The sequence below is a fragment of the Macrobrachium nipponense genome, chromosome 4, assembly GCF_015104395.2.
Source record: "Macrobrachium nipponense isolate FS-2020 chromosome 4, ASM1510439v2, whole genome shotgun sequence".
In the NCBI taxonomy this organism is placed as follows: domain Eukaryota; kingdom Metazoa; phylum Arthropoda; class Malacostraca; order Decapoda; family Palaemonidae; genus Macrobrachium; species Macrobrachium nipponense.
This window is the reverse complement of record NC_061100.1, coordinates 140661556-140688902: the sequence shown is the minus strand read 5'-3', so window position 1 is coordinate 140688902 and position 27347 is coordinate 140661556. Positions and strand designations below refer to the sequence as shown.

Sequence of the window (27347 nt, the reverse complement as noted above, 5' to 3'; positions counted from 1 at the left end):
TATATATTATACATAAAATGCAGTTAGTTGTTCGTGTGCCTCTCCATCTGCCCTTGGTCTCCGTATATTGGACTTCTGCCTTCATCATCACCGTAATATATATATATATATATATATATATATATATATATATATATATATATATATATATATATATGTATATGTAATATATAATACGCTTCTATGCCTGCACGAACACTATATATAACCATATTACTTTTCATTTTTCGTCAGTTACTAAAAGGACGAGAGAACAAGTAAAGTGACGGCTAACACACTGCATGAAAGGTTTTACAGCCAAACACATGCCTTCCTTTTCGCCAGCGACGATGTCACTCTTTGGTGACAGCACTTGGCTTACTCAGATCGAGCATGTGTCGTAAACAACATGCGAGCCAAAAAACGTCTTCACTATGACACTGACTGATGCAGATTTGACTTCAAATTATTTTGGGGCAAAAGCTGTGCAATATTCACGGTACACCACACTTAGTGTTTCAAGGTGCAGAGAGAGAGAGAGAGAGAGAGAGCTACAATGCTTGTTGAACCCCTGCCAGGTTGGGGTTTGAGAGGATGAATGCACTACTACTACTACTACTACTACTAATACTACTACTACTACGAGTACTACTATTACTTATAATAAAGCTTGTTTGACTTTTCTTACGTAGATTGACATTATCATTCAATGAATAAAATTATATCCTCTCGACTTATTGTTTCTAGAAAAGTGACATCATTTTTTAATAATAACACTAACTATAATAATGACGTTTACTTGGCTATTGTTGCCTAGAGTAACCTCCATTTTCATTCAGGAATGAAACAGAAATCTATTTCACCTAGTGATATTATGGATGAAGAGCGCCACTCAGATAAAAACATACTTTACACTGACTTGCCACGCCCCCTTGCCAGGGTTCATGCACATTAGCCTGCAGTGTTTGTGGTCCTGCAAGGACATTTACACAACACTCTTCTGTCCTGGTGTAAGGAAAACAAAACAGAATGTCTTTCCTAAACGCCAAAAAGACTATTATATCTCTCCGCCCTGTCACTTATATCTTGGGCATTTTTCAAGATAATTCTAAAATGCTTTCTCTCTCTCTCTCTCTCTCTCTCTCTCTCTCTCTCTCTCTCTCTCTCTCTCTCTCTCTCTCTCTCTCTCTCTCTCTCTCTCTCAAGAACTAACGCCTCGACTGCTCCCGTGTGTACCCATGAATTTCTTAAGTTCCGCCCACACCTAACATGTAAAAAGGCAAGCCAACTTTTGGCTGTCCAACCGGGTTTCATAAAACCCTTTTCCTTGAAAAACAAGTGGGTACAATTTATAGCCAAACAATGAAATATAAAATGGCATCTCATGAGCCCTGTGCGATATCATCCTGCTCTACTAAATTTCTTGCAGTAGATATAATCACATTAAAATCGACTTATATTTTGTTGCAGTTTCACCATTACTCTCACAACCCTTGAATTCCATTTAAATCCATTATATATATATATATATATATATATATATATATATATATATATATATATATATATATATAATATATAATATATATATACACAGATAATATACATGTATATATACATATACACATATATTTAATACAGACCATTAAACAAAAACAAACTTTCCACTCGAGGGCTTTTAGAAAAGTTGATTTACAAACACGGCAGACTTTAGATCTCCATATTCCATCGCAAACCTTTCATTCGAGCGACGTGTATTCTAATCAGAAATTAATATTGGATTAGAGCCTTCCAGGTGTGGACGCGTTTCTGCTATCTGACGAGGTTCCGAGCCTTCCGAATGAATAAATTTAGAATGATAGCGACCTACGCAAATGGATTTTCTTCTTAGTGAGGGTGATATTGATGAATGAACAGTCTTTACAATTCTCGCTGCCAGTCCAGGACTTCCCTCTTACCCGATAGATTTACTGATGAAACTGTGAAGTAACTCTATCATAATAAACCCAAGTTTTCAGGAATCAAGGCTGAGTAACTCTGCCGTTATGAGTGCGATCAGAAATTCAGGTTGTTTTCGTGACTAATTCCTACTTCAAGTTCAACGTAATTTCCTAATAACAATAGTAATCCAAGTTGAAAGCACAGACACTCTTACATATGTAAACTCAAGAACCTCATTCATATTATATTCTGACACCCTAGATGACCAGAGAGAGAGAGAGAGAGAGAGAGAGAGAGAGAGAGAGAGAGAGAGAGAGAGAGAGAGATACATTTTCATTCCTTCCTCATCTTTCACTTCCACCTCCAGGCACCTAAATCCGTTATGTATCAAGACGATTATCATCGCCTTTCCATCACAGACCCCACAACGTCCTTTTCCTCCGTTGAAAGATTGCAAAAACAACAAAGAACGAAAGATAGAATCAAAGTTGCTAAGACCTTCCGCTACGGAACGAATACGGTGACGGACAGGGTCATACCATGCATAGGTGAATTCTATCAGCAGCTGACGTAGAAGGGCCGGGTTTCCTCCCATTATTCTCCAATAAGGCACTGTGGGAAACACATAGCCTGCCTTTTTTTATTTATTTCTATGTTCTTCCGTCGCCCAAGGGAAACGAAAAGAGGCAGTCCTTATATGAAGAACTGATGAAAAGCAACATGAAGGCATCTCATGATAGTTCCTCGTTTTTAACAGCAAAGTGGCAGCAAAAAACAGCACCCGCCCAATGCAGGAAATGAACGCCGTTACTTTTTCTTAAGGGCTACAAGTCCCAAGAGAACAGAGGGCATGTGAGGCGGTGGGGGTGGGGGTAGGAGAGGCCGAGGGAGTTGAGATTAAAAGACTGGGAGATCATTATGACATGCGCAAGGTTAACTCTCGCCTGAGGGGAGTGGGGATAGAGAGAGGGGGGAGGGGGTAAATTACGAGATTCATCTTTGTATGGCTTCTGTCAAGGGCACTTAATCAAATCACAGAGTTCAGCGAGATCGTATTGAGTAACACACTCTAATCAAATATTTCACTTGAATGCTGCTTATTCGATGACAAAGCAGAAAAAGGTCAAAAATAACAAAACGCGGAACTGATGCAATCTTCAGTAAAGCCGTATAATGGAAATGATCTCAAAAGATAGATGTAACCCCCAGGAAAATTAACCCAGGGAGAAAGGTTTGAATCGAAAGTACCAGGCCTTTGGTGTGATAGAAGCAAACTCGATAACTTATAAGTTACCAACATATTTCGAAGTGGTGCAAAATATAAGCAACGTCGCTGTTAGAATAAGCAGGAGCGAGTTTCGATACAGTACATTCACCTACTGATAAACCAACGAGTGATAACATTCACATCTTGTATAACACTTTTTCTCAGCCATTAGAACTATCGTCTTCACCCTAAGGATGAATAAAATTCTAGAAAAATGTACTCGTTGCAATGTCGAGAAAGAGAGGCCTGAAGGAAGGAAGGAGGGTTCAACTCCAGATTTACAAAAATCTGTTGCATTACCTAAATTCTTTTCCTTTCGTCTTTTACTACACATTTCGTCATTTCCCCCTTGTATTCTAGTCTTTGCATCTCTCATCTTCATCCATCAAATTGAATAAATATCCAAAATTACAATCTGAAACTAATGAGTCATTTGATACGATACAATAATGATTGAAATCCTTCCAATTAGCGAATGACGAAGGGTTAATTCATATAGTTCATGAGAGGATGAATGAAAGTACTTGAAAGATATTTCAAGTTGCTGAATCTTACCCCAAAGGAGTGAATGAATAAAGGTGATATATGACTGAAATTTTGACACTCATCATAAAATACGATGCACTGATTGCATGACTTTAAAAATCTCGAAAACTAGATTAAAGATGTCGCAGTGATTTTTCATATAAATAGAAACTGATTAAGTTGTAGTGGGAACATGAAACCTCAACATATAGAATTGCGATAAAGGATCATTAAAATCCATTCTGAATGATGACTGACGTGTCAGATTTAAGCCAGATGTATAGTCACTTGAAAATGAATAAGCAACGGCAGACTATCCACAGTGCAATATTCTACTGCCTTCCGCGTTCATCGAAGCCACTCTTAGTAATGCATAAGAAAGAACACCAGGCAATATCTATCTCTAATACAATCAGCACAAACAAAAACACTTGAAAGTTAGCTACCGTCTTTTAAATGACGTACTTAACACAGGATTCATTCTAGTTCCACTCCCAAAACATTTCAAAAGTCAGCGATGAATTAAATTTCAGAGATCAATCAAACAAAACGAGACGACGGCTTGATTGAATTACCGTTTTAACAGCCAAGCCAAGTATGATTATTGTCGCCAGATCGCTTTCGAAGCGGTATTAATCGTTCGCATAGTAGTATCGCTAAGCCATTCCGGCGCCATTTCCCGGAATAAATCATTAAGGGGAACGTGCCAATGCAAATGAATCCGCAGGAATTCGTGGTCCCTTCGCACGTCGTTCTGCGAAATTCATTTCTGATACATAACTGATTCAGAAAGCATAAACGTAATAGCATTAACTAACTAAATTATTTGCTTGACATCTTTTCAATAATAATAATAATAATAATAATAATAATAATAATAATAATAATAATAATAATAATAATAATAAATACTTAAACATATATGCTCAGAACTATGATAATCTGAAGTTCATTGGAGGATGACAGTCCAGATTAAGAATCAAGTGAAAACATTTAGGGCTAAGGAACAAAAGAAAGCCCTTAGGAAAGTGCAACTTGTGTAACAGAATAAATACAGAGTTCGCAGTCAGATGTGTCCTATTTTCCTTTTTATTCAATGGAAATCTGGAAGGAATACAGTAGAAGCAAATAAAGGGTGAAATGGCAGGAGGGGGATGCATTGGGAGACTTCAGGATCGAGTCAATAAATTAAAAAAAATGTCCACTGCAAAATATTCAAAAGGAGTTATTGGAAAAGGGATTATAGTGAGATGGTCGGGAGTGCGGATCATGGACTCATAAATATTGAGAACAGATATAAGATGGAGGAGAACTGCAGAACAATGATACTATTGTTGTTTGAAAAAAAAAAATTCGAAAAGAATCTATCAAAGAATACAAAGGATAAACTAAAAACGCATAAGAAAATTACTATTATATATACATATATACTACTTATATGTATGTATGTACATGTATTCCATATGTAAATAGAATACTGGACCAAACAGTTCGTGAGAAAATAAATGGATCATTGTAAATTAACACAAGGAAATGGGCATACAAATGAGCTTGTTATACGCATGTAAACATAAAGACATGCATAGAAAAATGTAAACGATGCACTAGCTTATGCAACCTCCCATGATTTCAGTTCGTGAACCCATAAGAATCTACTGATACGACTCAATGCTAACAGAACATGGCGTGAAATTGAAGTGTGGTGAAAGATCAGACGACCTGTCGCCATTAGAATAAAAGGTGAAATGATGCTAGACGTTTGAAACAGGTCACAAAATTTTTCATAAAGGAAATCAAAGAAGTGAAGGGATATTGGGGGGAGGAGGAGGAGGAGGAGGAGGAGGGAGCAAGTGCTATTCAATTTACGTAACCAGCTCTCCTCGGAGAAAACGTAATAAAGATGATATTCCTTTCGTTATCGGGACGCCTTATTCATCTATTCTGATCAAGCTCTGAGAAAGAGAGACGTCTTTGAGAGAGCACAGAACAGAAGCGCTAATATTGGTGCTGTTTCGCTTCGAGGAGCATGACGCAATACTTTACCCCAGATATAATGCTGCTCCGTCCAGGATACATGAACACTAGTTCAGCCCAGTCACTAAGAGACGACGGAACCTTTCATAACTCTGAAAACAAAGTGACCTCGAAGAGGAGAAAAATTCTACCTCTGGTAGCCAGCCTTTCCCAAGATGGAAAAGGACACTGCAGCAGTATCCCAGGAGGAGAATACTTTCCCAAAGAAATAAAGAAAAAGGTCACAATTATTCCTTAAAACACTCATGCACACAAAGATAACCTTGGCTTACTCCTCTCCTTCAACGAAAGCCGGTAGGTTTCCCATAAGGCCTTTTAGAGTGGAGAGGCACAAGCAGTTCAGTTTTTGTTAAAATGAGGATGCGATGAAATCATCCCACTTACAAAAGAGCTGATAACAAATTCCAAACTAATAACCGCATTCCTGAAGCCTACGACGAAAAGTTATGTAGATAACTTGCGACTTTACCGGTTAAGGAAGAGATAATAGTATTAGGCTCTCAAAAAAATTCTACGTTTTTATCATGACGAACTGTCGCGCATACTAACTTATAACTCACTCACGCTCAACCCCCGCCTTTCTTCCCTGTTAGCAGGTAAAAAACAAGATTTGTACCTCTCGACTTAGTGTGAATTTATCTAAGCGCAATTCCATTCAAAGTTACAAGTTTTTAACGTCGATTTTTTTGTTATTTAAAAGTGCTTTTTCTTCCGATCAGTTATTGTTATGAGCAATTTCTAATTACCACCCAGAAGATTAATTTTACATTTCATGATTAAAAACGCTAATGAATTTACTATTTCACTTTAATGAATCATTTCCTCTACGCCCTACACGCCACCACCACCATGTGAATCCGACCAACACCCTACCTTCATACGGAGAGGGGTCGTTTTATTTCAATTACCACACGAGTGCGAATAAAATCATTTAGCCAAGTGGCGCCAACGTTATTAGGGTATAGGGCTATACAGCACCACGACCGTCCATAATCCTTTGTAATGCTGGATAATGGATGCTCCTAAAGCTTTCTGATTAAAATGTTTAAAAATGCAAAACAGCCTTTTAAATCCGCCATAATCCGACATGGCAGCTGGATGGCATAAAATTCGTGGGTTCATAATTTCACTCATGACTGAGGATTTAAGGAGATTCTCCTTAAGAACTATAGAGGAAAAAAATCTAAATGTTTACGAGAGATTGACTTTCCAAACGGAACGAGCACCACTCTATCATTTCTGCCCCTGCATAAGAGCAACGAGGCGAGATGACACTCGACTTTGTCATAGGGAGTCTTGGCAACTCCAGCGCGGAATCTTCTTCACTCACGTTGCATCACACACGTGCATGCTAACATATGAGTTAACCGGTTTACGATAAGCAAAAGTCCAATTGAATTGCCGTTACTCTGGACGTGAGATTTAAAGTCGCCGGCAGCTTTTTATTTTAAAAATATGATGATCTATGTCTTCAGCTCTTTTCACCCAATTGTGGTAGTCATGACTTACCAAAACTGCGCCCATCCTCAACTCTAATACCGTCTATCTATTTTTATGAATAAAAAATAGAAAAATGAATAACCCATTTCAAAACTAATCTAGAAATTTTGCGACGACCCTACATCACACATGAACGCCCACTTATTTTCTAGAGAATTCTTTTCACTGTAAAGCAAACCGCATCTTCAAAAAAAAAAAAAAAAAAAAAAAAAAAAAAAAAACATATTCAACTGTTTTTCTTCACTGATCTAACAATTGTCTATCTCCTGTGACGCTTAAAACGGCAACATTTCCAGATTTTACATTTTCATCAAAATAATAACCTTTATTAAGTAAAACCTCACTGCACACAACATCCCCATTAACATATATCTTCATTATAATTTTATTCCAGGAGAGAGAGAGAGAGAGAGAGAGAGAGAGAGAGAGAGAGAGAAAGAATATCACAGCTGCATGACTTGATAATATCACAGTAGATCATATATCACAAGACATTCTCTTTCCATAGAGAAGCTCAATTAAGAGTGACTAAGGAGGAGTGATGACTATAGGAAAGAAACGCCTCATCACGTCGCAGCGAACTGTTCCTCGTGACTCCATCCAAGGTTTCGACACCCCATTCCCCGAAGTCGGTGCCTCGGGTAATGAGACAATTCGGCTAATTAGGGCGGTCAGCAGAGAGAAGAGACAAAGCAAACGGCATCCGCACAAACGACATCCTTAATCGCAGTCTGTGAACGAAGCAATCCCGCAAAGGATCCTGCAAAGGATCATGCCATCTCGCACACTCGGCTTCTCTCTCCTTGACAACAACTTGATGAAAGCTACGTATACATACGGAGTCGCTCCCAACTTCATTTATCATTGAATGACTAATTACTGCATTAGGAGTCCAATCTCATTTGCAGTAACTTTGAGGCACGGAGTAGCAGTGAAAATGAATTTACAGATTAATGAAGGAAATCAACTACTGACTTGGGAGACTATACTATAGCTCAAACAGGAAGTGGATTTATTCAGCGTATCTCTGCTGCCAAAATAATCTATAAAACGAAGTTTTCCCACTTCTACTATTCCAAGAAAATGCTGACAATACAAATAGTATAATATCTGCAAACTAAAAGTAATGTCTTTATTAGTACATAAAGCTACGTTAAAATCTCAAAGCGCCTAAGCTGTGACTTAGGTAACTGGTAGTTAGAAGAAGGGAGCTCTTGTAAACAAGTTTAAAAAAATGGACATCGGGTTAACAATCTCATCCCAAAAGCCTTCATGAAAACCGAAAGGATGGATAAGCCCTCTTGTCCCTAACCCTGAAAGTAAGGAAAAGGTCCATGATGGGGAAAATATATACAAAGAATGTTCTAATGAATTACTCGATGAAATTACAACAAAAGAAGAGGACAACAATAAAGGATGATAAAACATACTTGGTAAATAACATATACACATACCAACCCAACACACACACAAACACATTGACAAATATATTTATAGATATAAACACAAACTAGTAGTCAGACTTGTGAAGAGTGCAAAAGCTGATAAAAGACTAAAACACACGAAAGGCGAAGAGATGAATACGTGGGCGTTGTGTGTTTGCGTGTGTGTATGTGGGGGGGGGGGGGGGGGGCGCGCCGCGCGCTTTGTAGTGCACAGAAAGTGAAAATTCATCAACTTCCAAGTCAACTCAATTAGAAGAGACAAGAAAGAATAGAGGAAAGGTGGTCGCCAACGAAGATCCACCACCAAGTGGCGCAACGAATGAAGTCATAGGAACAGAAAAGAAATGAGTTGGCACTCCTTCATTACAGTGAGGCTGATAATTACAAAAGCAGATCTCGACTGGGAATCATTACATTACACTCTACAAATTCACACATGGATGGAGCCTTTAGAAACAGACATCACGCTTGATAAACAGTTGTCACGCAGACCGTGAGAAACAACTATAACGGAGTATAAGGTATAAACATATTTATTCACAGGTAATAACGAAATGAAAATACAGCAAAGAACAGTTACAAAATACAGCACGATTTACAACCCTCAGCCAAATTCACAATCAAGTGTAAGTTATGAGACTATGTAAACATGTCAATGACAAAGGCATCAATATATCACAAGCAATCATTATTATATATCAAAAATAACAATGACGTACAACAAAGTTTTCATTAAATCGCATACACAGAGAAACAAACGAAACGCAAAATACAATCTGAATTATATTTATATTGAGAACACAAACTTTATCTTCGAAAGAATTAATGTCGTCCAACTATAGCACAAACGATTCTGTTAACGAGGCATATCCAACAAATATCAGTGATTGATGTTTGCACTACAACCTCTCACTATTCACAGTAACACTATTCGACCCTTAGAACTTCGAGCTTACTTGTCATGCTCCTCGTTTGAAAAGCACATCACATTGTAACGTTTCTCAGTCTATAAAAAAAAATACGTATCTGCAATTTTTTCAGCCATTAACATTTATAGATCGCGTCCAGCTGATTGATAACACTGACAACAAAACGAATCAACCCTGGATGCACGAAAGAAGAGTGAATTCCATACTCATTCTTCAGAATATCATTTAATAAAACAAAAAAAACACCAAAATAAACAAAACCACGAACGTTAGGCTTCCAGCGAGGGGTCATGATTGCAAAGCAAATTAAAAAGGAAAAACAAAAAGATAAATAAATAAACACTGTCAAGGCCGCCCACCGAAACACTGCCGAGAGAGAGAGACTATTGTCAACACAAACGCATAGACCAGGAACGTCAGGATAGATCCTACACGCGACACTCACAACTCGCCTTCCGTGGCGATGCCGCCCTGGCTCCTCTTCGTTCCCGCTGCTGCTGCTCTGCTTGCCGGAGGACTCCGCGGCCCACACTCTCGTACCGCATACAATACAGAGAGAGAGAGAGAGAGAAAAGAGAGAGAGAGAGAGAGAGAGATTCCTCTTTTCCTCTCTTCAAATAAGGGATCGGTAGTGACATGCAAGGAACAATCAACTAAGGGAAAAAGATTTTCCTCAATACCGAGGTTAGTAGACGAAGAAACTGGAAAAATATACATCTTTTATACTAGTAATCGTCTTTACAAAACATGTTATATAAAGTCATCTTTCTATAAGGATGAGTTTATGTTAACAACTTGTTCTTTGAACATGATAAAACGCATGATGTATCAGTTCCCAAACTGATTAAGTGTGTGTGTGAGAGAGAGAGAGAGAGAGAGAGAGAGAGAGAGAGAGAGAGATTACATAGCAGTAAAAATATCAGTTAAAATTGCTTTCCAGGTATCTTCCAAGTGTTGTCTTCGAACCCTTTTAAACGCCATGCCCGCGTCACAGATTATCCGTGGAAAATGCCATAGGAGGAGAGGGGGGGCTACCGCACATAAATGCCACACATACCCACCCCTTTCAACCTTGACTCAGGGCACTGAGGGGTAAGACGGAATGAACGTCATAAAAAGGGAAGAGGAAAGAAAAAATCTAAAAGTAAAAAGGTTGGGGCCATTCAGAAAGGTTGTAGCGTTATGCAACCCGTTACATGTTGTCGACTCTGGTCACGACTTCTCTCAGTTCCCCACAAATCATTTCTCAAACTCTTCTTTTTCTCGCTCCCATTTTTCGTCTGCTCGGTTTTTTCCTTATTCTCATTTGCATCACTTGAAAGTGCCTAGGTCAAAACGTTGAACAATGAACGAATCAAAATAGAAACACCGTCTGCATTCTGACACATCTCTACAGGGATTTACACACAGCCATACCTCGCTACACTTTTCATTTCTACGATCATTCTCGTTATGCACATCTATATTTCTGTGTGCATTCCATATTTCGATACGGTTTTACACGATATGAATATACGTCAACCTAAGTAACGTTGCCTTCAGCTGTTGTCCTAGGTGGTTTACGGGAAGTTGGGGGGAGAGGGGAAAGGGTGTCCTGAATCTGTGGAAATATCAAAGGAGCAGTGAGGGAAGAACGCCATTGTGGAATGTTCCATGTCAAGAGGGGTGAACTCGTAGACTTTCCTGCAATAACGTTTTTATGTGGGAGGGAGGGAGGCAGGGTGAGTTCCTTTTCCCATAGGAGCCACTCAGATCTCAGAACAATAAGTAGAAGAGTTTGAGTGGATGTGAGCCCAGATGGAAGTTTTCTCTTGAAAGTAAACTAAATTACAACTAGGAATGCAGAATGATGCGGTTAACAAGACCATGTATTTTATTTCTCTTCCTGTCCAACCCCACGTTCAGTTTACCGTGTAACAACCCTGAAGTGAGGACGAAAATTTGTACTACCACACTGCGTCTGGTAATTACCTTGTTGATGCATCGTCTCTCCACCTAAGATAAACATGGTAAGTGCTAAAATAAAAAAAACAAAATTTTTATACTTCTGAGATTACAATTATGGAGATTCCAATCTATGAATAGCATTGTGTAAAAAATCGTACCATAACAAAAGAGTCCATCACTAAGATTTCTCCAATGCCGAAATTACCAATTTAAAGTCAAAAGTATAAATCTAGACTGCTTCAATTCGTTCTAAAGTTCTATACATTGTAATAAAATGAGACGGCTATAAAGTCCAGTTTAGAATAACAATAATAAAAAATAATAACCCGGCCACAAAAGAGAACAACTGTCATTCAGAATAACACGTCCAACACTTCCTAGTAGTTTTTTGTTATATTTTTAATTCCTTCAATAATAGTCATACTCCTCACTGTTCGTCTGCTAAAAGAAGGGAAACGCCAGTAAAATGTTTCACAGTAAATGGAGGAAAAACGGCTAAAAAATTACGATGCACAGACACGACGAAACCACGAGGTCTCTTTTGTTTAGCAAAAGGACGAAAGTACACAGTAGTAAAAGAATGCTCTTACTGGAAAAACTCTCCATAAACTCCTCGTACTGCATTGCAAGTTTCATATAAAATAAGATATAAACTAATTAGTTCACACCCTAATAGACTAACGCAATACGCTAAACAATTATTTCAACGGTCACCCTTATGCACAGATGATGCATTACAGATTAATAATAATAATAATAATAATAATAATAATAATAATAATAATAATAATAATAATATATTTTGGTAGAAGTATCGCTGATAATAAGAAAAATAGAGAAAATAGCATACAAATTCAATTCGCTTAATTCTGCCATTTTATTTAACAGAATAATAATAATAATGTATAGATGAAGTATCCCCTTCTCCCTAGAATAAGAGCCACCACCGCGCTTAGGTTCACTATAATGTGTGGCAAGATGGAAGGCGTCTTGGAAGAAGAGAGAAGAGGGAATGACAAGAAAATGAGTAAAGTCACGATTTATGATAATTTACATCAACCATTTTCACTCACTGTTACAGTGTGAAATAAATCTGAATACAATTCTAAAAAAAACCTACTCAGGAAAAAATTACACTTTGAAATACGCCTGTTTATCACATAAACTGAAGCACCGCCAATAAAAACAATGTATGTGTGTGCGTTTGTGTGTGTGTATGTACGTGTGTTCAGTGCGTGTATTTTTGTCCTATAGTAAGTTTTGTTTGAAATTGTATTCAGATTTATTTTACAAGTAAAAATGTTTGATAACAATCATCACTAATCGTGACATTACAATGACGGTCAACACGTCTTCTCTCAAGCTTCCATCATGTCAAACTTTATATATATATATATATATATATATATATATATATAATATATATATATATATATATATATATGTGTGTGTGTGTGTGTGTGCGTGTGTGTGTGTGTGTGTGTGTGTGTGTGTTTGTGAAATCTGTCGTCGCAATGATGATGAATACAATAAGAATAAATAAAGGTTTTTTGCCACGAAGGAAAAAATGAAAAAGCGAGATAGCCAAGTACTTTCGGTCCTGTTCGGACCCTTTACTGAGGCAAACTGATTTTACAGAGAATAACTTGGCTATCTCGCTTTTTCATTTTTTCCTTCGTGGCAAAAAAACCTTTATTTATACATAGCATCACGTTTCATATACTTCGTGATCAAGTTATTCACAATACGAATAAGAATACCGACCACACAAAGCTGCTAGGCATGGTAAAGAAACTGCATCATTATTTATATTCTCATGGATCAAATAAAAGACGAAAAAACAGCGGTAAATTCCTCCTTCTTCATCAACAGACGTCAATTTTCATCCCCATTAAACAAATTGGAATTAGGTGTAAGTGAATCTAATAACTCGACCGTTCATCAATCATAGTTTTTTTTTTATAGTCCGCCCCCCCTCCCTTTAAAAGCGAGCCCCCATCCCCTTTAACTTATCCCCCTTCCCTTTCCCCTAGTGGCAATCTTATCGGCACTATTAAATGCTAATAGGAAGAGTACCCATTTACATACGCTTTTACAATTAAATTACGCATCACGGCGCACACCTAATGAGTTCTGAGGGGGATTCCGGCGTAATGAAGACGAACATTTCCTCATAATGACGACTCGAGGGTTAATCTGAACCGATGAGATGCTGCTGCATAATGATCGTCCACCTTCCGCTCATCAAGAACAGCTACACATTCATCACCATCATCTTCATTAGTGATACTTTCATATTTCCATCCTTTCTACTTGAGAGCGCATCCTTATTTAATGATTCCGTTGATATCAACGGCAGCAATGTCATTTACTAGGTGACCTGGCTCTACATCAACAATTCAAAATGACACTACTCGGTATTAGCCGGCAACATTCGTCTGTCACTCACTCACACGTGACTTCCTCACAGTCTCGAAAATCGGACCAATATGACCCAATAACATCGAGATCATTTTACCTTGGTAATAATGTACATCCAACGGAGCTGTGAGATTACATCTGGCTCGGTCAGTATTCGAACCCATGACACAGAGAGAAGACAGTTAACGTAGCCGCACAGGCTTGTGTGGATAAGTCAATTGTCTAACCAAGCATCAAACCCAAAAGTGTAATGTTCGAATCCTGGCCGGGCCAGACGCATTTATAATACTATATACATCCCTTAGGGTATGCGTTACGAGAAGACGATAATAAGGGTTGTTTGTAGCCACTGCTTGAAACTCAATTTTATGACTTGACTACTATACCTGGTTCACTTAAGGTTTCTTAGATGAGCCGTATGCCTACGAGACGTTTGTTTAGTGGCCGTTGATTGGCTGGTACCAGGAGGTAGGCAGCTCCCCGCCAATCAGCGCCCGCCAAACAAACGTCTCATGGGCATAGGGCTTACCCAAGAATCTACCTTAAGTGAACCAGTAATACATGCTAAAACCGCACAAGTAAGCTATGACTCTGAAGCAACTACACACAACTGCGAAGGAGAATATCTAAATGACATCGCCGACATCTGCACAAGTCAAACGAAATGAATTTGGATCGAGCGATCAGTTTCAAACACATAGCGATGAGGACATACGATAGTTACAAATACAGTTTTTCCCGGTGTTCAATCCCTCCGCCGAAGTCTCAACCAAAAAGACTGCCTGTGCCATAAATGACGTATAAAAACATCCCATATTCATGTATTGATATATATAAAATACAAGGTAGTTTTTGCTAATGATACACAAACCTTGAAATAACAACTGCTTTGTTTACTTCCCTGTGTTGCGCTATGTTAGCGATACCCAAGACGCAAAGAGTGAGCCGACTTGTTTTTGTGCTAAATAAACACACGGTCGACATCCATAAAACATTCTATTGATCCCCTCATTAGTCGGCATCCTGCCATTGGTCAGGATGCTCAGGACGTCATAAAGTTAATCCCATTATCGCAAAGGTTCAGTCGAAGTCAAACCTGCCAATAAGCCTTTGAACTAAAATACACACATGCATGCTGACATAAACACAATCAAACAAACAAATAAATTTACGTTTTTAAAAGGGTCTCGGTTCTATTTACGAAGACAAAGTGGCAGCGCCAGAGGATTTGAAACCAGAAACCGAGTTGGGAATCGAAACAAACAAATACACACACATTTATATATCTACGTATGTATATATATATATATATATATCATATATGATATATAAATATATAAATATGTATAATATATATATATATATATATATATAATATATATCATATATATAATAATATATATATATATATATATATATATATATATATATATAAAGAATGGGGCATGATACACACACCGAATTTGGTAGCCTTAATGGGATGTGTAGGGAAAAACAAAGAGAATATTGTGTAAAAGGCTATAATAGGCGTTTGATGACTTATTTCTGTGGGCGGGGGTTAGGGGGGAAACAAAAGGAAACTTCGGATCATGATCTAGAAAAGAACCTGATTTGTCTCCTCATCGATGATAAGAGCGCAGCATCAGGAGCATCTCTGGCTCCTGCATTTCAGGACACATTCGCTGGAGTTCTTTGTTACGGAGCCTCCAGTCACGTGGTGATGTCACCATTTCCTGGTATATTGCGAGAGCCTGAATCGGCGTCGGTAGGAAAATAATCCGCTCAAAACTATGAAATATTATTTAAAATTCATTTAGAAATATTCAAATCTGTTTTTCGTGCACGAAGGTACTTCAATGAATACATGATTCTTGAATTAGTAACGCAAAAACAAAAATACAAAAAAAAACATGAATTAATATAACGGTCAGAGCAAGAATAACTACTTCATTACATACCTAACCATAAGGCAATGGGTGTTTTGAAACACTTATCCAAACATTGCCCGTTACGTGCTAAAAGATGTGTCAACGAGGTGACATAGCTGCAGGGTTCGTCGACAAGGCAGATGAGTACGTCTGGCAACGGCGTCTGGGCGGGAGAATAAGGACGGATGGGGGTTTGGGGGAGGGTCGGGGTGCGGGAAGCTCTAGGACTCTAGCTAGCATCTTATGCTACGTCTACGGAAAAGGAAACTTGCAGGGCCACTTTTACCGCAAAAATGTAAGGCTAGTTTGGCAACTTTGCTTTGCGCTTCGAAACTGCTGCAAACTAACGAACGAGGTAAAGAAAGGGCAAGGCCACCTAAGTTCTTAACCTCTCTCCGATAAGACAGAAGCTCCCGACGCCTACAGCAGATGATGACAGTGATACACGAATGGCAAAAGTCGTCGACGTCACCGTCGCCTTCTGCGTCCTTGGGATTTGCGGGGGTCATCGTGTCCCCACCCATAAGCATCGTTTGCACTTCCTACCCACCTGGCTCCTTCTTTCCACACCATACGTCATACCCCCAAGATTCCGTCCCCAGTCGATCAAAAAACACCTGCCTCCAGGGATCAGGAAAAGAGCGATTTAACTTCCATGAAAGGAAGCCCTTTGGGGCCAAGTTCTCTTAACGATCACATTCAAGGCAACGCAAGATCGACATGATTCACGTTTTCACTGCACTCTTCCACCTTTGCAATATTCAGGTGGCTCGCACTCAATTCCAGTCAATTTTCCCGCAAATAATTGGTAGAGGAAAATATGCATACGCGTTACTATACTCTGTTTTTTTTTCCATCTGTCCATCCGCCTGTGGTGTATTTGTATGGTAACACTGCATCCCAGGCTCTAGATAGTTACATTCAGCTTACATTCAACGATAATAATAATATCCTATTTCGAATATTAATGGTGTAATTCGCATACAGTAAATTATTCAAACACTTTTCAGTTGCAAATGTACACCCAGATATCCTTTTGTTTACCTAAAACTTACACATAGCGTAACTATTTAAAGCCCGGGACGCAGTGTTACCATACAAAAACACCACAGGCGGATGGACAGATGAAAAAAAACAGAGTATAGTTCAGTATCCGATATATATATATACATATATATATAATATATGTATATATATATATATATATATAGTATATATATATATGTTGTACACTTTTTTTCTGGCAAATGTTTTAAAAAGGCCTTCGAATATAGGTGAAAGATATTTGCACTTCGTGTTTTATTTCTCATGGCTAGACGTTATGTAGAATTATCACGCTGTTATTACCGTGATAGCAAAAAGTAACAAAATACATTGTGTGTGTATATATATATTATTATATATATATATATATATATATATATATATATATATGACTGGTAAAGTGTTCTGTAACAACAGAATTCCATCTAATAAAAGGAGCCCATAAACAACCAAAATGTAGAGAGAAAAGTACTATATTTCAGAGACTGCTGTCTCTCTCTTAGGTATATGAATGAGAAAAGTTTACAGAAAAGGTATTTATACCAAGAGATTCGTCCACAAGTAAGCCAATTTAGGTCACCCCCGCTGATAATCTTCCTTTAATCTTCTTAAGCGTTGGTTGAATGAACACTGCGTCGACGATGTCCGATGTCCAATTCCCTTTTGAGATGTTCATTACCTGCTTCTCTTTATTAAGGCCGATTCCATCATTTGACTCTTGTACCGGCAGTTGCTGCTATAAATTACACGTGACATATTCCAGTTTATTCTATGGTTATGTTCATTTATATGATTGAAAATAGCCGTTCTGTTGTCCATACCTAACTGACCGTTTGTGTTGTATTAATCTCTGGGGAAGTGATTTACCTGTAAATCCGATGTAAGATTGGTCACAGTCCTGGCATGGGATCTCATATACCCAGAGTCTTTGGCGATGTCTTTTTGTTGGACGTTAATCAGGGATTTGGCTTAAGGTATTTGGGTAGGTAAATGCAAAAGGTTGGATTCCCAAGGGTGTGACTCTCTTTAATCGTCTCCAGGTGGGGAATTTTTATTTTATTGTTGGGTGTGTCTCTGGTCTTGTCTTTAGGGGGTCGGAGAAAATTACGTTTGCTTTTTGAATTGCTTTCTCAATTATATGGTCAGGATACTTTAAAGATGAAAGTTGCTTGCGAATTAGTTCAAATTCTTTTTCCAGGAAATCTGGGGAACAAATTCGTAAGGCTCTTAAGAATAGGTTGCTAGCTAGACTATCTTGATAGTTTATTGTCATGATAGCTAAAGTAGTGAATATATGAAAAGTGAGAACGTTGGTTTTCTGTATATGGTAAATTTGTATTCTGTCGTGTCTCCTGATTATTAAAAACATCAAAAAAAAGAAAAAGGAATTTTGTTGTCTGTTTCCCATTCAAACTTTAAATTTGATGCTGGGCACATAATGCGTTTTTTTTTTTTTTTTTTTTTTTTTAATTTTTTTTTTTTTTTTTTTTTTTTTTGAGAGGACTTCATTAAAATTACCCCCTTGATTATCCCAAAATGTTAGTATGTCATCCACGTTATCTCATGCCACAGCATGTTTTTTTGGGTTTATGCATTTATTACTGTAGTTTCAAAGTATTCCATGTACAGATTGGCTAAAATAGGACTTAAAGGACTACCCATACTACACCCGACAATTTTTGGCTTGTGCAATGATTCCCCGAATGAAAAATACGTTATTAGATGCACATAATTCAAACTAACTTTATTATTTTGTCAAGTGCCAAAGGGGAAATGATCTGAATAGGGGGATAATTTTTCCCTTAAAAACTGAAGAACGTCTGTACTGGTACTTTTGTGAATAGGGAGTCTACGTCAAGGCTTAAAAGTTTTTTATGTTGTGAAGTGGTATATGTGCTTCTCATGAATTTGTGACAAAAGTCTTTACCGAATGTTTGATGTGACTGGGAAGAAAAAGTGCCTAAAAAAGGAGAAAGTAGGCCAAGCTAACCATTTAGAAATTTTGGTTTTGGTATTGAAAGCTCCGCGGCATGAAAACGATGGGCCTGAAGGAAGAATTTGTCTTGTGAGTTTTGGGTGAAAGACATAAAAGTAGGGTAATTTAGGATTAATTCACTTTAAAATTTCTCTAATAGTCAATAAACTCTTTTTGTCTTGCCAAATTAAATCTTACTTTCCGTAAAAAAATTCTGTGGAACGTTCTGGAGGGGATTTTTCGTCAAGTTTTTTCTAGTATTTGAATTTTTTTGTCGCTAAGGAGCAGGTTTGGATTTTGTCGAGGTAGAAGTCTTTTGGTTCCATTATCACAATTTTGCCTTTTGTCTTTTGTCGATTTACTACTTATTTATACGTACTACTTTTTTAGCGAGTGGATGGCTATCATGAATTTTCCTGCGGGGAACAGTATATTTCTTTATGAAGGTCAGTTTAAGCATTTAGTAAAATGTTTTAAAAGCGAGGTAGGGTGGGGTAATTTTAATGAATTCCTCTCAAAATTAAACGCATTAGTGCCCAGCATCAAATTTAAAGTTGAATGGGAAACAGACAACAAAATTCCTTTTCTTGATGTTTTAATAATAGCAGACACACGACAGAATACAAATTTACCATATACAGAAAACCAACGTTCTCACTTTCATATATTCACTACTTTAGCTATCATGACAATACTATCAAGATAGGTCTAGCTAGCAACCTATTCTTAAGAGCCTTACGAATTTGTTCCCCAGATTTCCTGGAAAAAGAATTTGAACTAATTCGCAAGCAACTTTCATCTTTAAAGTATCCTGACCATATAATTGAGAAAGCAATTCAAAAAGCAAACGTAATTTTCTACCGACCCCTAAAGACAAGACCAGAGACACACCAACAATAAAATAAAAAATTCCCCACCTGGAGACGATTAAGAGAGTAACTCACACCCTTGGGAAATCCAACCCTTTTGCATTTACCTACCCAAATACCTTAGCCAAATCCCTGATTAACGTCCAACAAAAGACATCGCCCAAAGACTCTGGGGTATATGAGATCCCATGCCAGGACTGTGACCAATCTTACATCGGATTTACAGGTAAATCACTTCCCAGAGATTAATACAACACAAACGGTCAGTTAGGTATGGACAACAGAACTCGGCTATTTTCAATTCATATAAATGACATAACCATAGAATAAACTGGAATATGTCACGTGTAATTTATAGCAGCAACTGCCGGTACAAGAGTCAAATGATGGAATCGGCCTTAATAAAAGAGAAGCAGGTAATGAACATCTCAAAAGGGAATTGGACATCGGACATCGTCGACGCAGTGTTCATTCAACCAACGCTTAAGAAGATTATCAGCGGGGGTGACCTAAATTGGCTTACTTGTGGACGAATCTCTTGGTATAAATACCACCTTTTCTGTAAACTTTTCTCATTCATATACCTGAAGAGAGAGACAGCAGTCTCTGAAATATAGTACTTTTTCTCTCTACATTTTGGTGTTTTTATGGGCTCCTTTTTTATTAGATATATATATATATATATATATATATATATATATATATATATATACACATATATACACATACATACACACACACACACACACACACATATATATATATATATATATATATATATATTACTTATATATATATTATATATAGTGTCTGTGTGTTATTATACTTATATATATGTATATATAGAATATTTGGTTCCTTTAAGATAGAGGTACAACGCTTCTGAAGGCTTGAAATAAAAGATTTTCTCCTTTATTATTATTATTAATTATTATTATTATTATTATTATTTTATTATTATTATTATTATCTATAATAAAAAAGGAGAATCTTTATTTCAAGCCTTCAGAAGCGATTGTGCCTTTATGTTAAAGGAACCAAATATTCTATATATACATATATCCTAGATGTAGGCACTTTTGAACCGTCCAATTCTATATATATATATAATATATATATATATATATATATATATATATATATATATGTATGTATGTATATTATATATAATATATATATGTGTGTATGTATGTATAATAAACACAAGGCTATATATATTATATATAATATATATATATATATATATATATATATATATATATATATATATATATATTATACATACATATTCACAATGTATTTTGTTACTTTTTGACTATCACTGTAATAACAACGTGATATAAATTCTAAATAGCGTCAATAGCCACGAGGAAACTCAAACACGAAGTGTAATATCTTTCACCTTTATTCGAGGCCTTTTTAAACATTTGCCAGAAAAAAAGCCTTAGAGTAAAGATGAAAAAATCTTACTCTGTATGCGTGTATATATTTACGTATATATGTGTGAGAGAACATGTAGCTATGTGAACAGAGGCCCTAAGATAAATCTGTTTCATGAGTGTTCTACGCTCTTGAACCAGTCAGCAGCGTAATGGCACCATTGTACCTTTCAGCAGCGCAATTAATGTCAACGACACCAATAATAACACCTCATTGCATACTACGTACATGCCAGAACGAAGCTGTTGCAATGGAGCTGTTGCACAGGTGCCCTCTTGGCCTCTACACATTCGTGCAATGATGGCCCGGATGTAAGTCGTCATACATCGACGTCAAGATATCACTGCAATGGAGACGCCAGGATTGTAATTGCTCAGGATGCATAAATGGGGTTTTCCCATCCCTGCAGGATGTGCCGCGCAAGGACTGATGGAAAAAGGTGCGCATGAAGGTCGCCTGTTTCGTTATTCCTTCTGTGCAGGAATACCAAGGGAGGATGAGCGGAAATACCTCGGGATGGATGAGAGCAATACTCAACGGCCCCCGCTCAGCCCCTATGAAAACAGTAACAACTACTGGACTTGGTGTATTTGATTTCATGGTAACGTATAAATTCATTTAAATAAGGAAGATCCAGAAGGCATGAAGGAAGCTACACAAAATCTGTCAGGTTGGGTGGCCTCTAGTCTTGCTTTGTAACAGGAGGCTCTCTCTCTCTCTCTCTCTCTCTCTCTCTCTCTCTCTCTCTCTCTCTCTCTCTTGTCACCCACTCTAATTATGACCGTGGCAATGATCGTTGCTTTTTGTCTCTGAAGCCACTGCTGTACAGCAGTTCAGGCTTTAATGTCTGTAAATACCAAACTCACTATTATCATTACGTCAACAATGACGTTATGTACTTGCTTAGATCCCTTTTATTAGTTTGTCCGTTTGTTAGGAAGTTTATGTTACGCGGGTCTCGTGACAGCGATTAATTAGAATTAGGAATGTCACTTTAGGAAGAAGGAACCTTTCAGGGTGAGGATTGCTCACTTTTGTTTGGGATGATCCGGACCTAAAAAGCCTTGTCCCGCTCATATCAAAGCCAAATATTTTGGTAACCGTATTATTATCAATTTCACTGTTACCAGAAACATATCCGTCACATCATTCATGACCCCAAATGAACAAACGAAAAAGAAAATCAAATAAAAACGGTCCAATACCGACGCATCGAACCAAACTCGACAAGAAAACAAGAGGGACAAACATTTAAACGACACGGACAAATCGACGACCATCTGCCACCGCAGATATTTGTTAAACTAAATATCCGGGAAAAATATAAACGTCAGCCATTAAAACATTGACGTTTTGACGTCAGGTGTTGGAAATCTGCCAATTACAATTTCACAATCTCTTTACCGCACTTTTATGAGAGATTTTTTTTTTTTTTTTTCAGGAAAATGAAAAATTGTCATGTCTATCCTTCTGGCGCTTGATGGAATCATCGGGCAATCCATGAAACGACCTTCTGTCCGCCCTCCACAGCTGCCTGAATAAATATGATGCAATATAAAATCTGGCACTTTTTTGTTTTTCGTGTATCTTGTAAAGCAGACATTCAAATCATTTTTTTATATATTGAAAAATATATATATAAAAGTTCAATATCTTGTAATACTTAAGACTAATTATACAGTGCAATCACTTAATGGGTAATTCCTATTCAACATATTGTAATTTCCCAATATAGTTATCTGTAAGTATTTAAATTTTGTAGTACTACCTTTGTACCATATCAGCCCTGATGAATGACGTTTGTCTAGTAATCAATAGGGTGGAAAAGGTATGTATAATACCACAGCCAATGCCATTCATTCAAGAGGGCTTTCCCCTACACGCATACCACGTCCGGGTTGCCTGTTGTGCTATGCTTTGTAAGGTTTTCTTGCACAATAAATTGTTTTCTTCTTCGTTTGGACTCAATCTTTTTCCTATAAGAAAAGTGTTCTTTTGAAGGAAGATATTCGCCTGAAGCAAAATCTTTTAGGAAATTACCAACATAACACTGTATCTTTCTTCGATATTTCATTAAAAGACAATTTCATCTGTAATTTTAATCAATGCCCTTCTGAATTATGAGGAAAATGAAAACAAAAGTCTGTAACTGCTAACTATTTTACACAAAGCTCTTTTCACCTCCTGCCCATCATCCCCTTTTCAATCTTTTAATGAGAAAGAAAACGAGAGACAACGAATTCCCGGCAGGTTCTGAAAGACCATTAAATGTCAATGAAAATCCTCCTTTAAACATGACACAGGCTATTTTGCAAGAGCTTAAGCAAAAAGCGTAAGATTTTTGAAAAGGAATGAGAAAACGGTATTGCCAGTAAATGATGCTAAAATGTCGTATAAATTCATTAAACATTTTTGACGAACGTAAGGCATACAGTTTATTTAACGTGTTAACGGAGTTGTTAACATCAACTTTAGGGGTAATCAAATCAGAATATTGGTCTGCTGCATGAATAATGTAAGTACTAGATTAAGTATCAGCTGTCTGGACTTAGTTTAGCAGGACATAAGCACATCCTGCACGGGTAATTAGTCCTGAATTAAACAACTTAAACATCCTCGGTAAGGAAAGAAGGAAAATCCATTTATCCGTTCGATATAAGTCAATGGAATGAAGGACACGGTAAACCCAATAACTTTCATAACAAAATGACATGAAGCCTCATCCACGAAATAATAACAATAAAGGAAGTTTCTCCACAGTGACAGAAGACCATATCGCACAGAAGGGAAATTTTGCCCCATCAGAGGAATATATGGGGTTACAAATCAAATTATATGGTAATAGGAAGAAAGGTGAAAGCCACATGCTCCCGAGCTTTTCAATTCCGTAAATCATCTTCGACGATGAAAGGCTCCGATAAATTTTCAAAGGATTCTGAAGCCTCCACTTTTCAGTTCAATATCCCTGGAACGACCGTAAAGAGCGCGGAATTAAACATCATTTTCGCCTCTTTTAAACTCAGAGAGAGAGAGAGAGAGAGAGAGAGAGAGAGAGAGAGAGAGAGAGAGAGAGAGAGAGAGAGAGAGTTTTAAAAACCTTGAGAATTTACTAAAGTTCATACAACCATCTTTTCCATAAATGCAATAGATTTTGTGATAAATACGTATCAGATTAATATAAAGTAACTAAGGAAACGAGATTAATTTTAATCTCCTGGTTTAACGTTATCTTTCACTCAGCATCGCACTCCAGGACTATCTTTTATTAAAGAAATAATCAGTGAATATTTATCGACACAATGCTAAACCCTTGGAGGAATATTCCTCCAAGGCTAAACCTAGATAACACTAGTATTTCTTAGTTCTTATTCATCGAAATAAGCACGTATTTTGCAGGGTAAAGACCTCGAACCATACGGTTATTTCCACAAGAATAAAAGCGACAAAACTTGAACCTTCCTCGCCCTATCTAGAAATGACAATGTCGAGGGGCCAATATTAAGCACATGCTAAAGTTCAAGGCAAAGATTAGGATCTTGTTAAGTCGTCGGAATTCGGTTTGGGTGTGATACCAGGCAACGAAATAAGTGAGTCATCTGCCCATTTCAACATCCCTCTTCAGCACTCTGTTCAGCTCCGGCCAGAGGCCAATTCCTACCTTTTGTCTCCGGGCATCATTTTTGGTTGACTGAGTCTGGATCAGCCAAGGATACTTTTCAAGTTAATTCTGTTTTGAAAGCCTTCTTGCCTCGAATTATTATTGTGCTCTGGTTGTCTTTCTGTTATCTGCTACCGATAAGAACCTGTTGTTGCACCCACATCACAAATATGGATGCAATTAAGTGACCAGAGGCCAGAAACAATTTTTTTTTTTTTTTTTTTTTTTTTTTTTTTTTTTTTTTTTTTTTTTTTTTTTTTTTTTTTTAAAGAAATCCAACCAAATCTCCATTACAAACTTCTGGCAATTGTATATCAGCATATCCGTTAACTCTTCAGAAGGATACAATGTTTTCACTAAAAACAAACAGCTTTTCAACAGCAAGTTTGAAAGGATTTCAATTCGGATCAGGAAAAATCAAGGCACATAACTCCAGCAATTATAGCGTGAAAAGAATTGAGATACTGAGCCGAAACAAGACAGCCACCAGACTAATAGCACAAGTCAGTCCTGTTTCCTACTACGACTAATAAATGGCTTGTAGAGGCCCCGATAATGACTTGATTTTGTAAAGAGAGAATAAAACTAACATAAATATTGATCGAAGGTTGAATTCTTTTTCTTTTTAAAGAGAGATAAATCACTACTGCATTTGATTGAGGGGGAAGGTGAGGGACAATAAGAGACCAAAAGTTTATAATATTAAAGAATAAATAGACATTTCCCCATATAATACATACCAGCATATAAGTGTACGCCTAATAGATATTATTATTATTATTTGTTTAAGCAGCCATTTCCGACTAAGTCCAATCGGCTGCAACGCCTAATAGATAAACAATGCGAATTTTACCACCATTTTCTCTCTTCTATTGCACGTAATGTTTATACACATTCATTTTACAGTCTTACCCTTACGGAACTGTAACGTAAGTGGGGCTCACGCAGCATACTGCAGATCGTAATTACTACAGGTTCTTGGCAGTGCTCTTCGTACTCTACTACATTGCTTTCGGCCTTTTGCTTTTCATCCGTCACCTTTTAGTCTCTTTTAACTTAGCTGTCCAACTTCTTTAACCTTACCTAACTCCCATCTTCACGCCTAGTTTTCGAGCAAATCTTTAGTATGAACTTTGACTCTAAAGTAGAGAATCAATGGTTCCATTTTACTACTTCGTAACATGCGAACAAAACAAATGAATAAGTAAAGAGAGTACCTCTTCAAACTAAACAAGCAAATGATAAATGCTGAAGATATTGAGCGTCTTACAAATTGCTTATTGTCAGCGTCAAGGACTCTCAAAGATGATAGATGGAGGTGCATTGGTATTCCTTTCATTCTCCTTTCTCTTACTGCATGCTCTTTTTATTCTTTATTTACTTCAGCTAGACACAGGTTCCTTCTCTTTCTGTATATATGCATTTTTTCACTTTTTTATTTACTTCAACTAGACACAGGTTCAAGTAAACACAAATTCCCTAAAACTTTCTTAACTCATTATGTATTATATAACGAGTACATAAGTAGAGATATAAAAACACGTTTATGACAAAAAATAATGAGTATTTATTAAGTTCGCGTTTATCTTTTTTTCTTAAGAATATATGGGAAACAAAGGTCTTGGAACAAAACAAACCCGGAAAATAGTATCGTTTTACTAAATCGCAGGATACAGCAAATGTGACTTTTGTGAAGACCGGGGATGACAAGAAAACGAAAAAATGGAGTTCGGGTTTGGTAAAAGGGAGAGAAGTGATGTAGACGGCTCATTTTAGGCCACAAAACGCCTAAAAAAAGGTTCCAACCTGACGGGTAGCTATTAAGTCAGAAGTTCGACAGTAGTGATATAAAAGATGCATACGAACATTTTTTTTCCCACTGAAAAGAAATGTTCCTGATTTCGAGGAGCACGCAAAATCGTTTTAATCAAGTCATATACATCAGGTTGTTCAGTCTGTTGACAAGTTTATCTATTGGAACGATATGCTTTTAGGCAACTGCTAGTTTTACGTACGTGGGGCTTTAAAGGTTGCAGCCTGTCACGTAACAAAACTGATAATCCTTCTTTTGGGAAAAAGTATTAAGCTGAATAATTCGCCCCTAGAATATTTTATGCAACATAACTCTAGCTGCAATTGCTAATCATACTTTCTATGGTGGTGGTTTAAAATATCCTGTCGTTGATTGGGAACGTACTGGTTAGGCTATTCTTCCTGCGCTCGTCTTTGGGTGCAAGACGACGAATACTGGCCTCTTCACTTCTGTTACCTACCTCTACTGGCTGCTTTAGATAAACCTTGGCAGAAAGCTTTTCTAAAAAGATGACCGAAACTATTTCAGTGTAAGGCATAAAATTATATTCTTATTTGTGTAGCTGGGGATCCGCTGAACGACGACCTGAGACGATGAAGGTGGTCGGTTGGCAACTGCCCCCGTTTCTAACC

At 37.3% G+C, this 27347-nt stretch overlaps 1 protein-coding gene across 8 annotated transcripts in view; it reads right to left on the bottom strand.

The window, feature by feature from the left end:
• The window catches only part of LOC135211236 (FERM domain-containing protein 4A-like), a 770148-nt gene that overhangs the window by 298673 nt on the left and 444128 nt on the right, over positions 1 to 27347 (bottom strand). Inside the window, exon 1 of one of the 8 annotated variants that reach the window (XM_064244501.1) lies at positions 9980 to 10095. The exons of the other annotated variants lie outside the window; for them this stretch is intronic. The gene's annotated coding sequence lies outside the window, so the exon portion shown is untranslated. Of the gene's footprint in view, positions 1 to 9979; positions 10096 to 27347 lie in introns of those variants that run through there. 8 annotated transcript variants of the gene reach the window in all.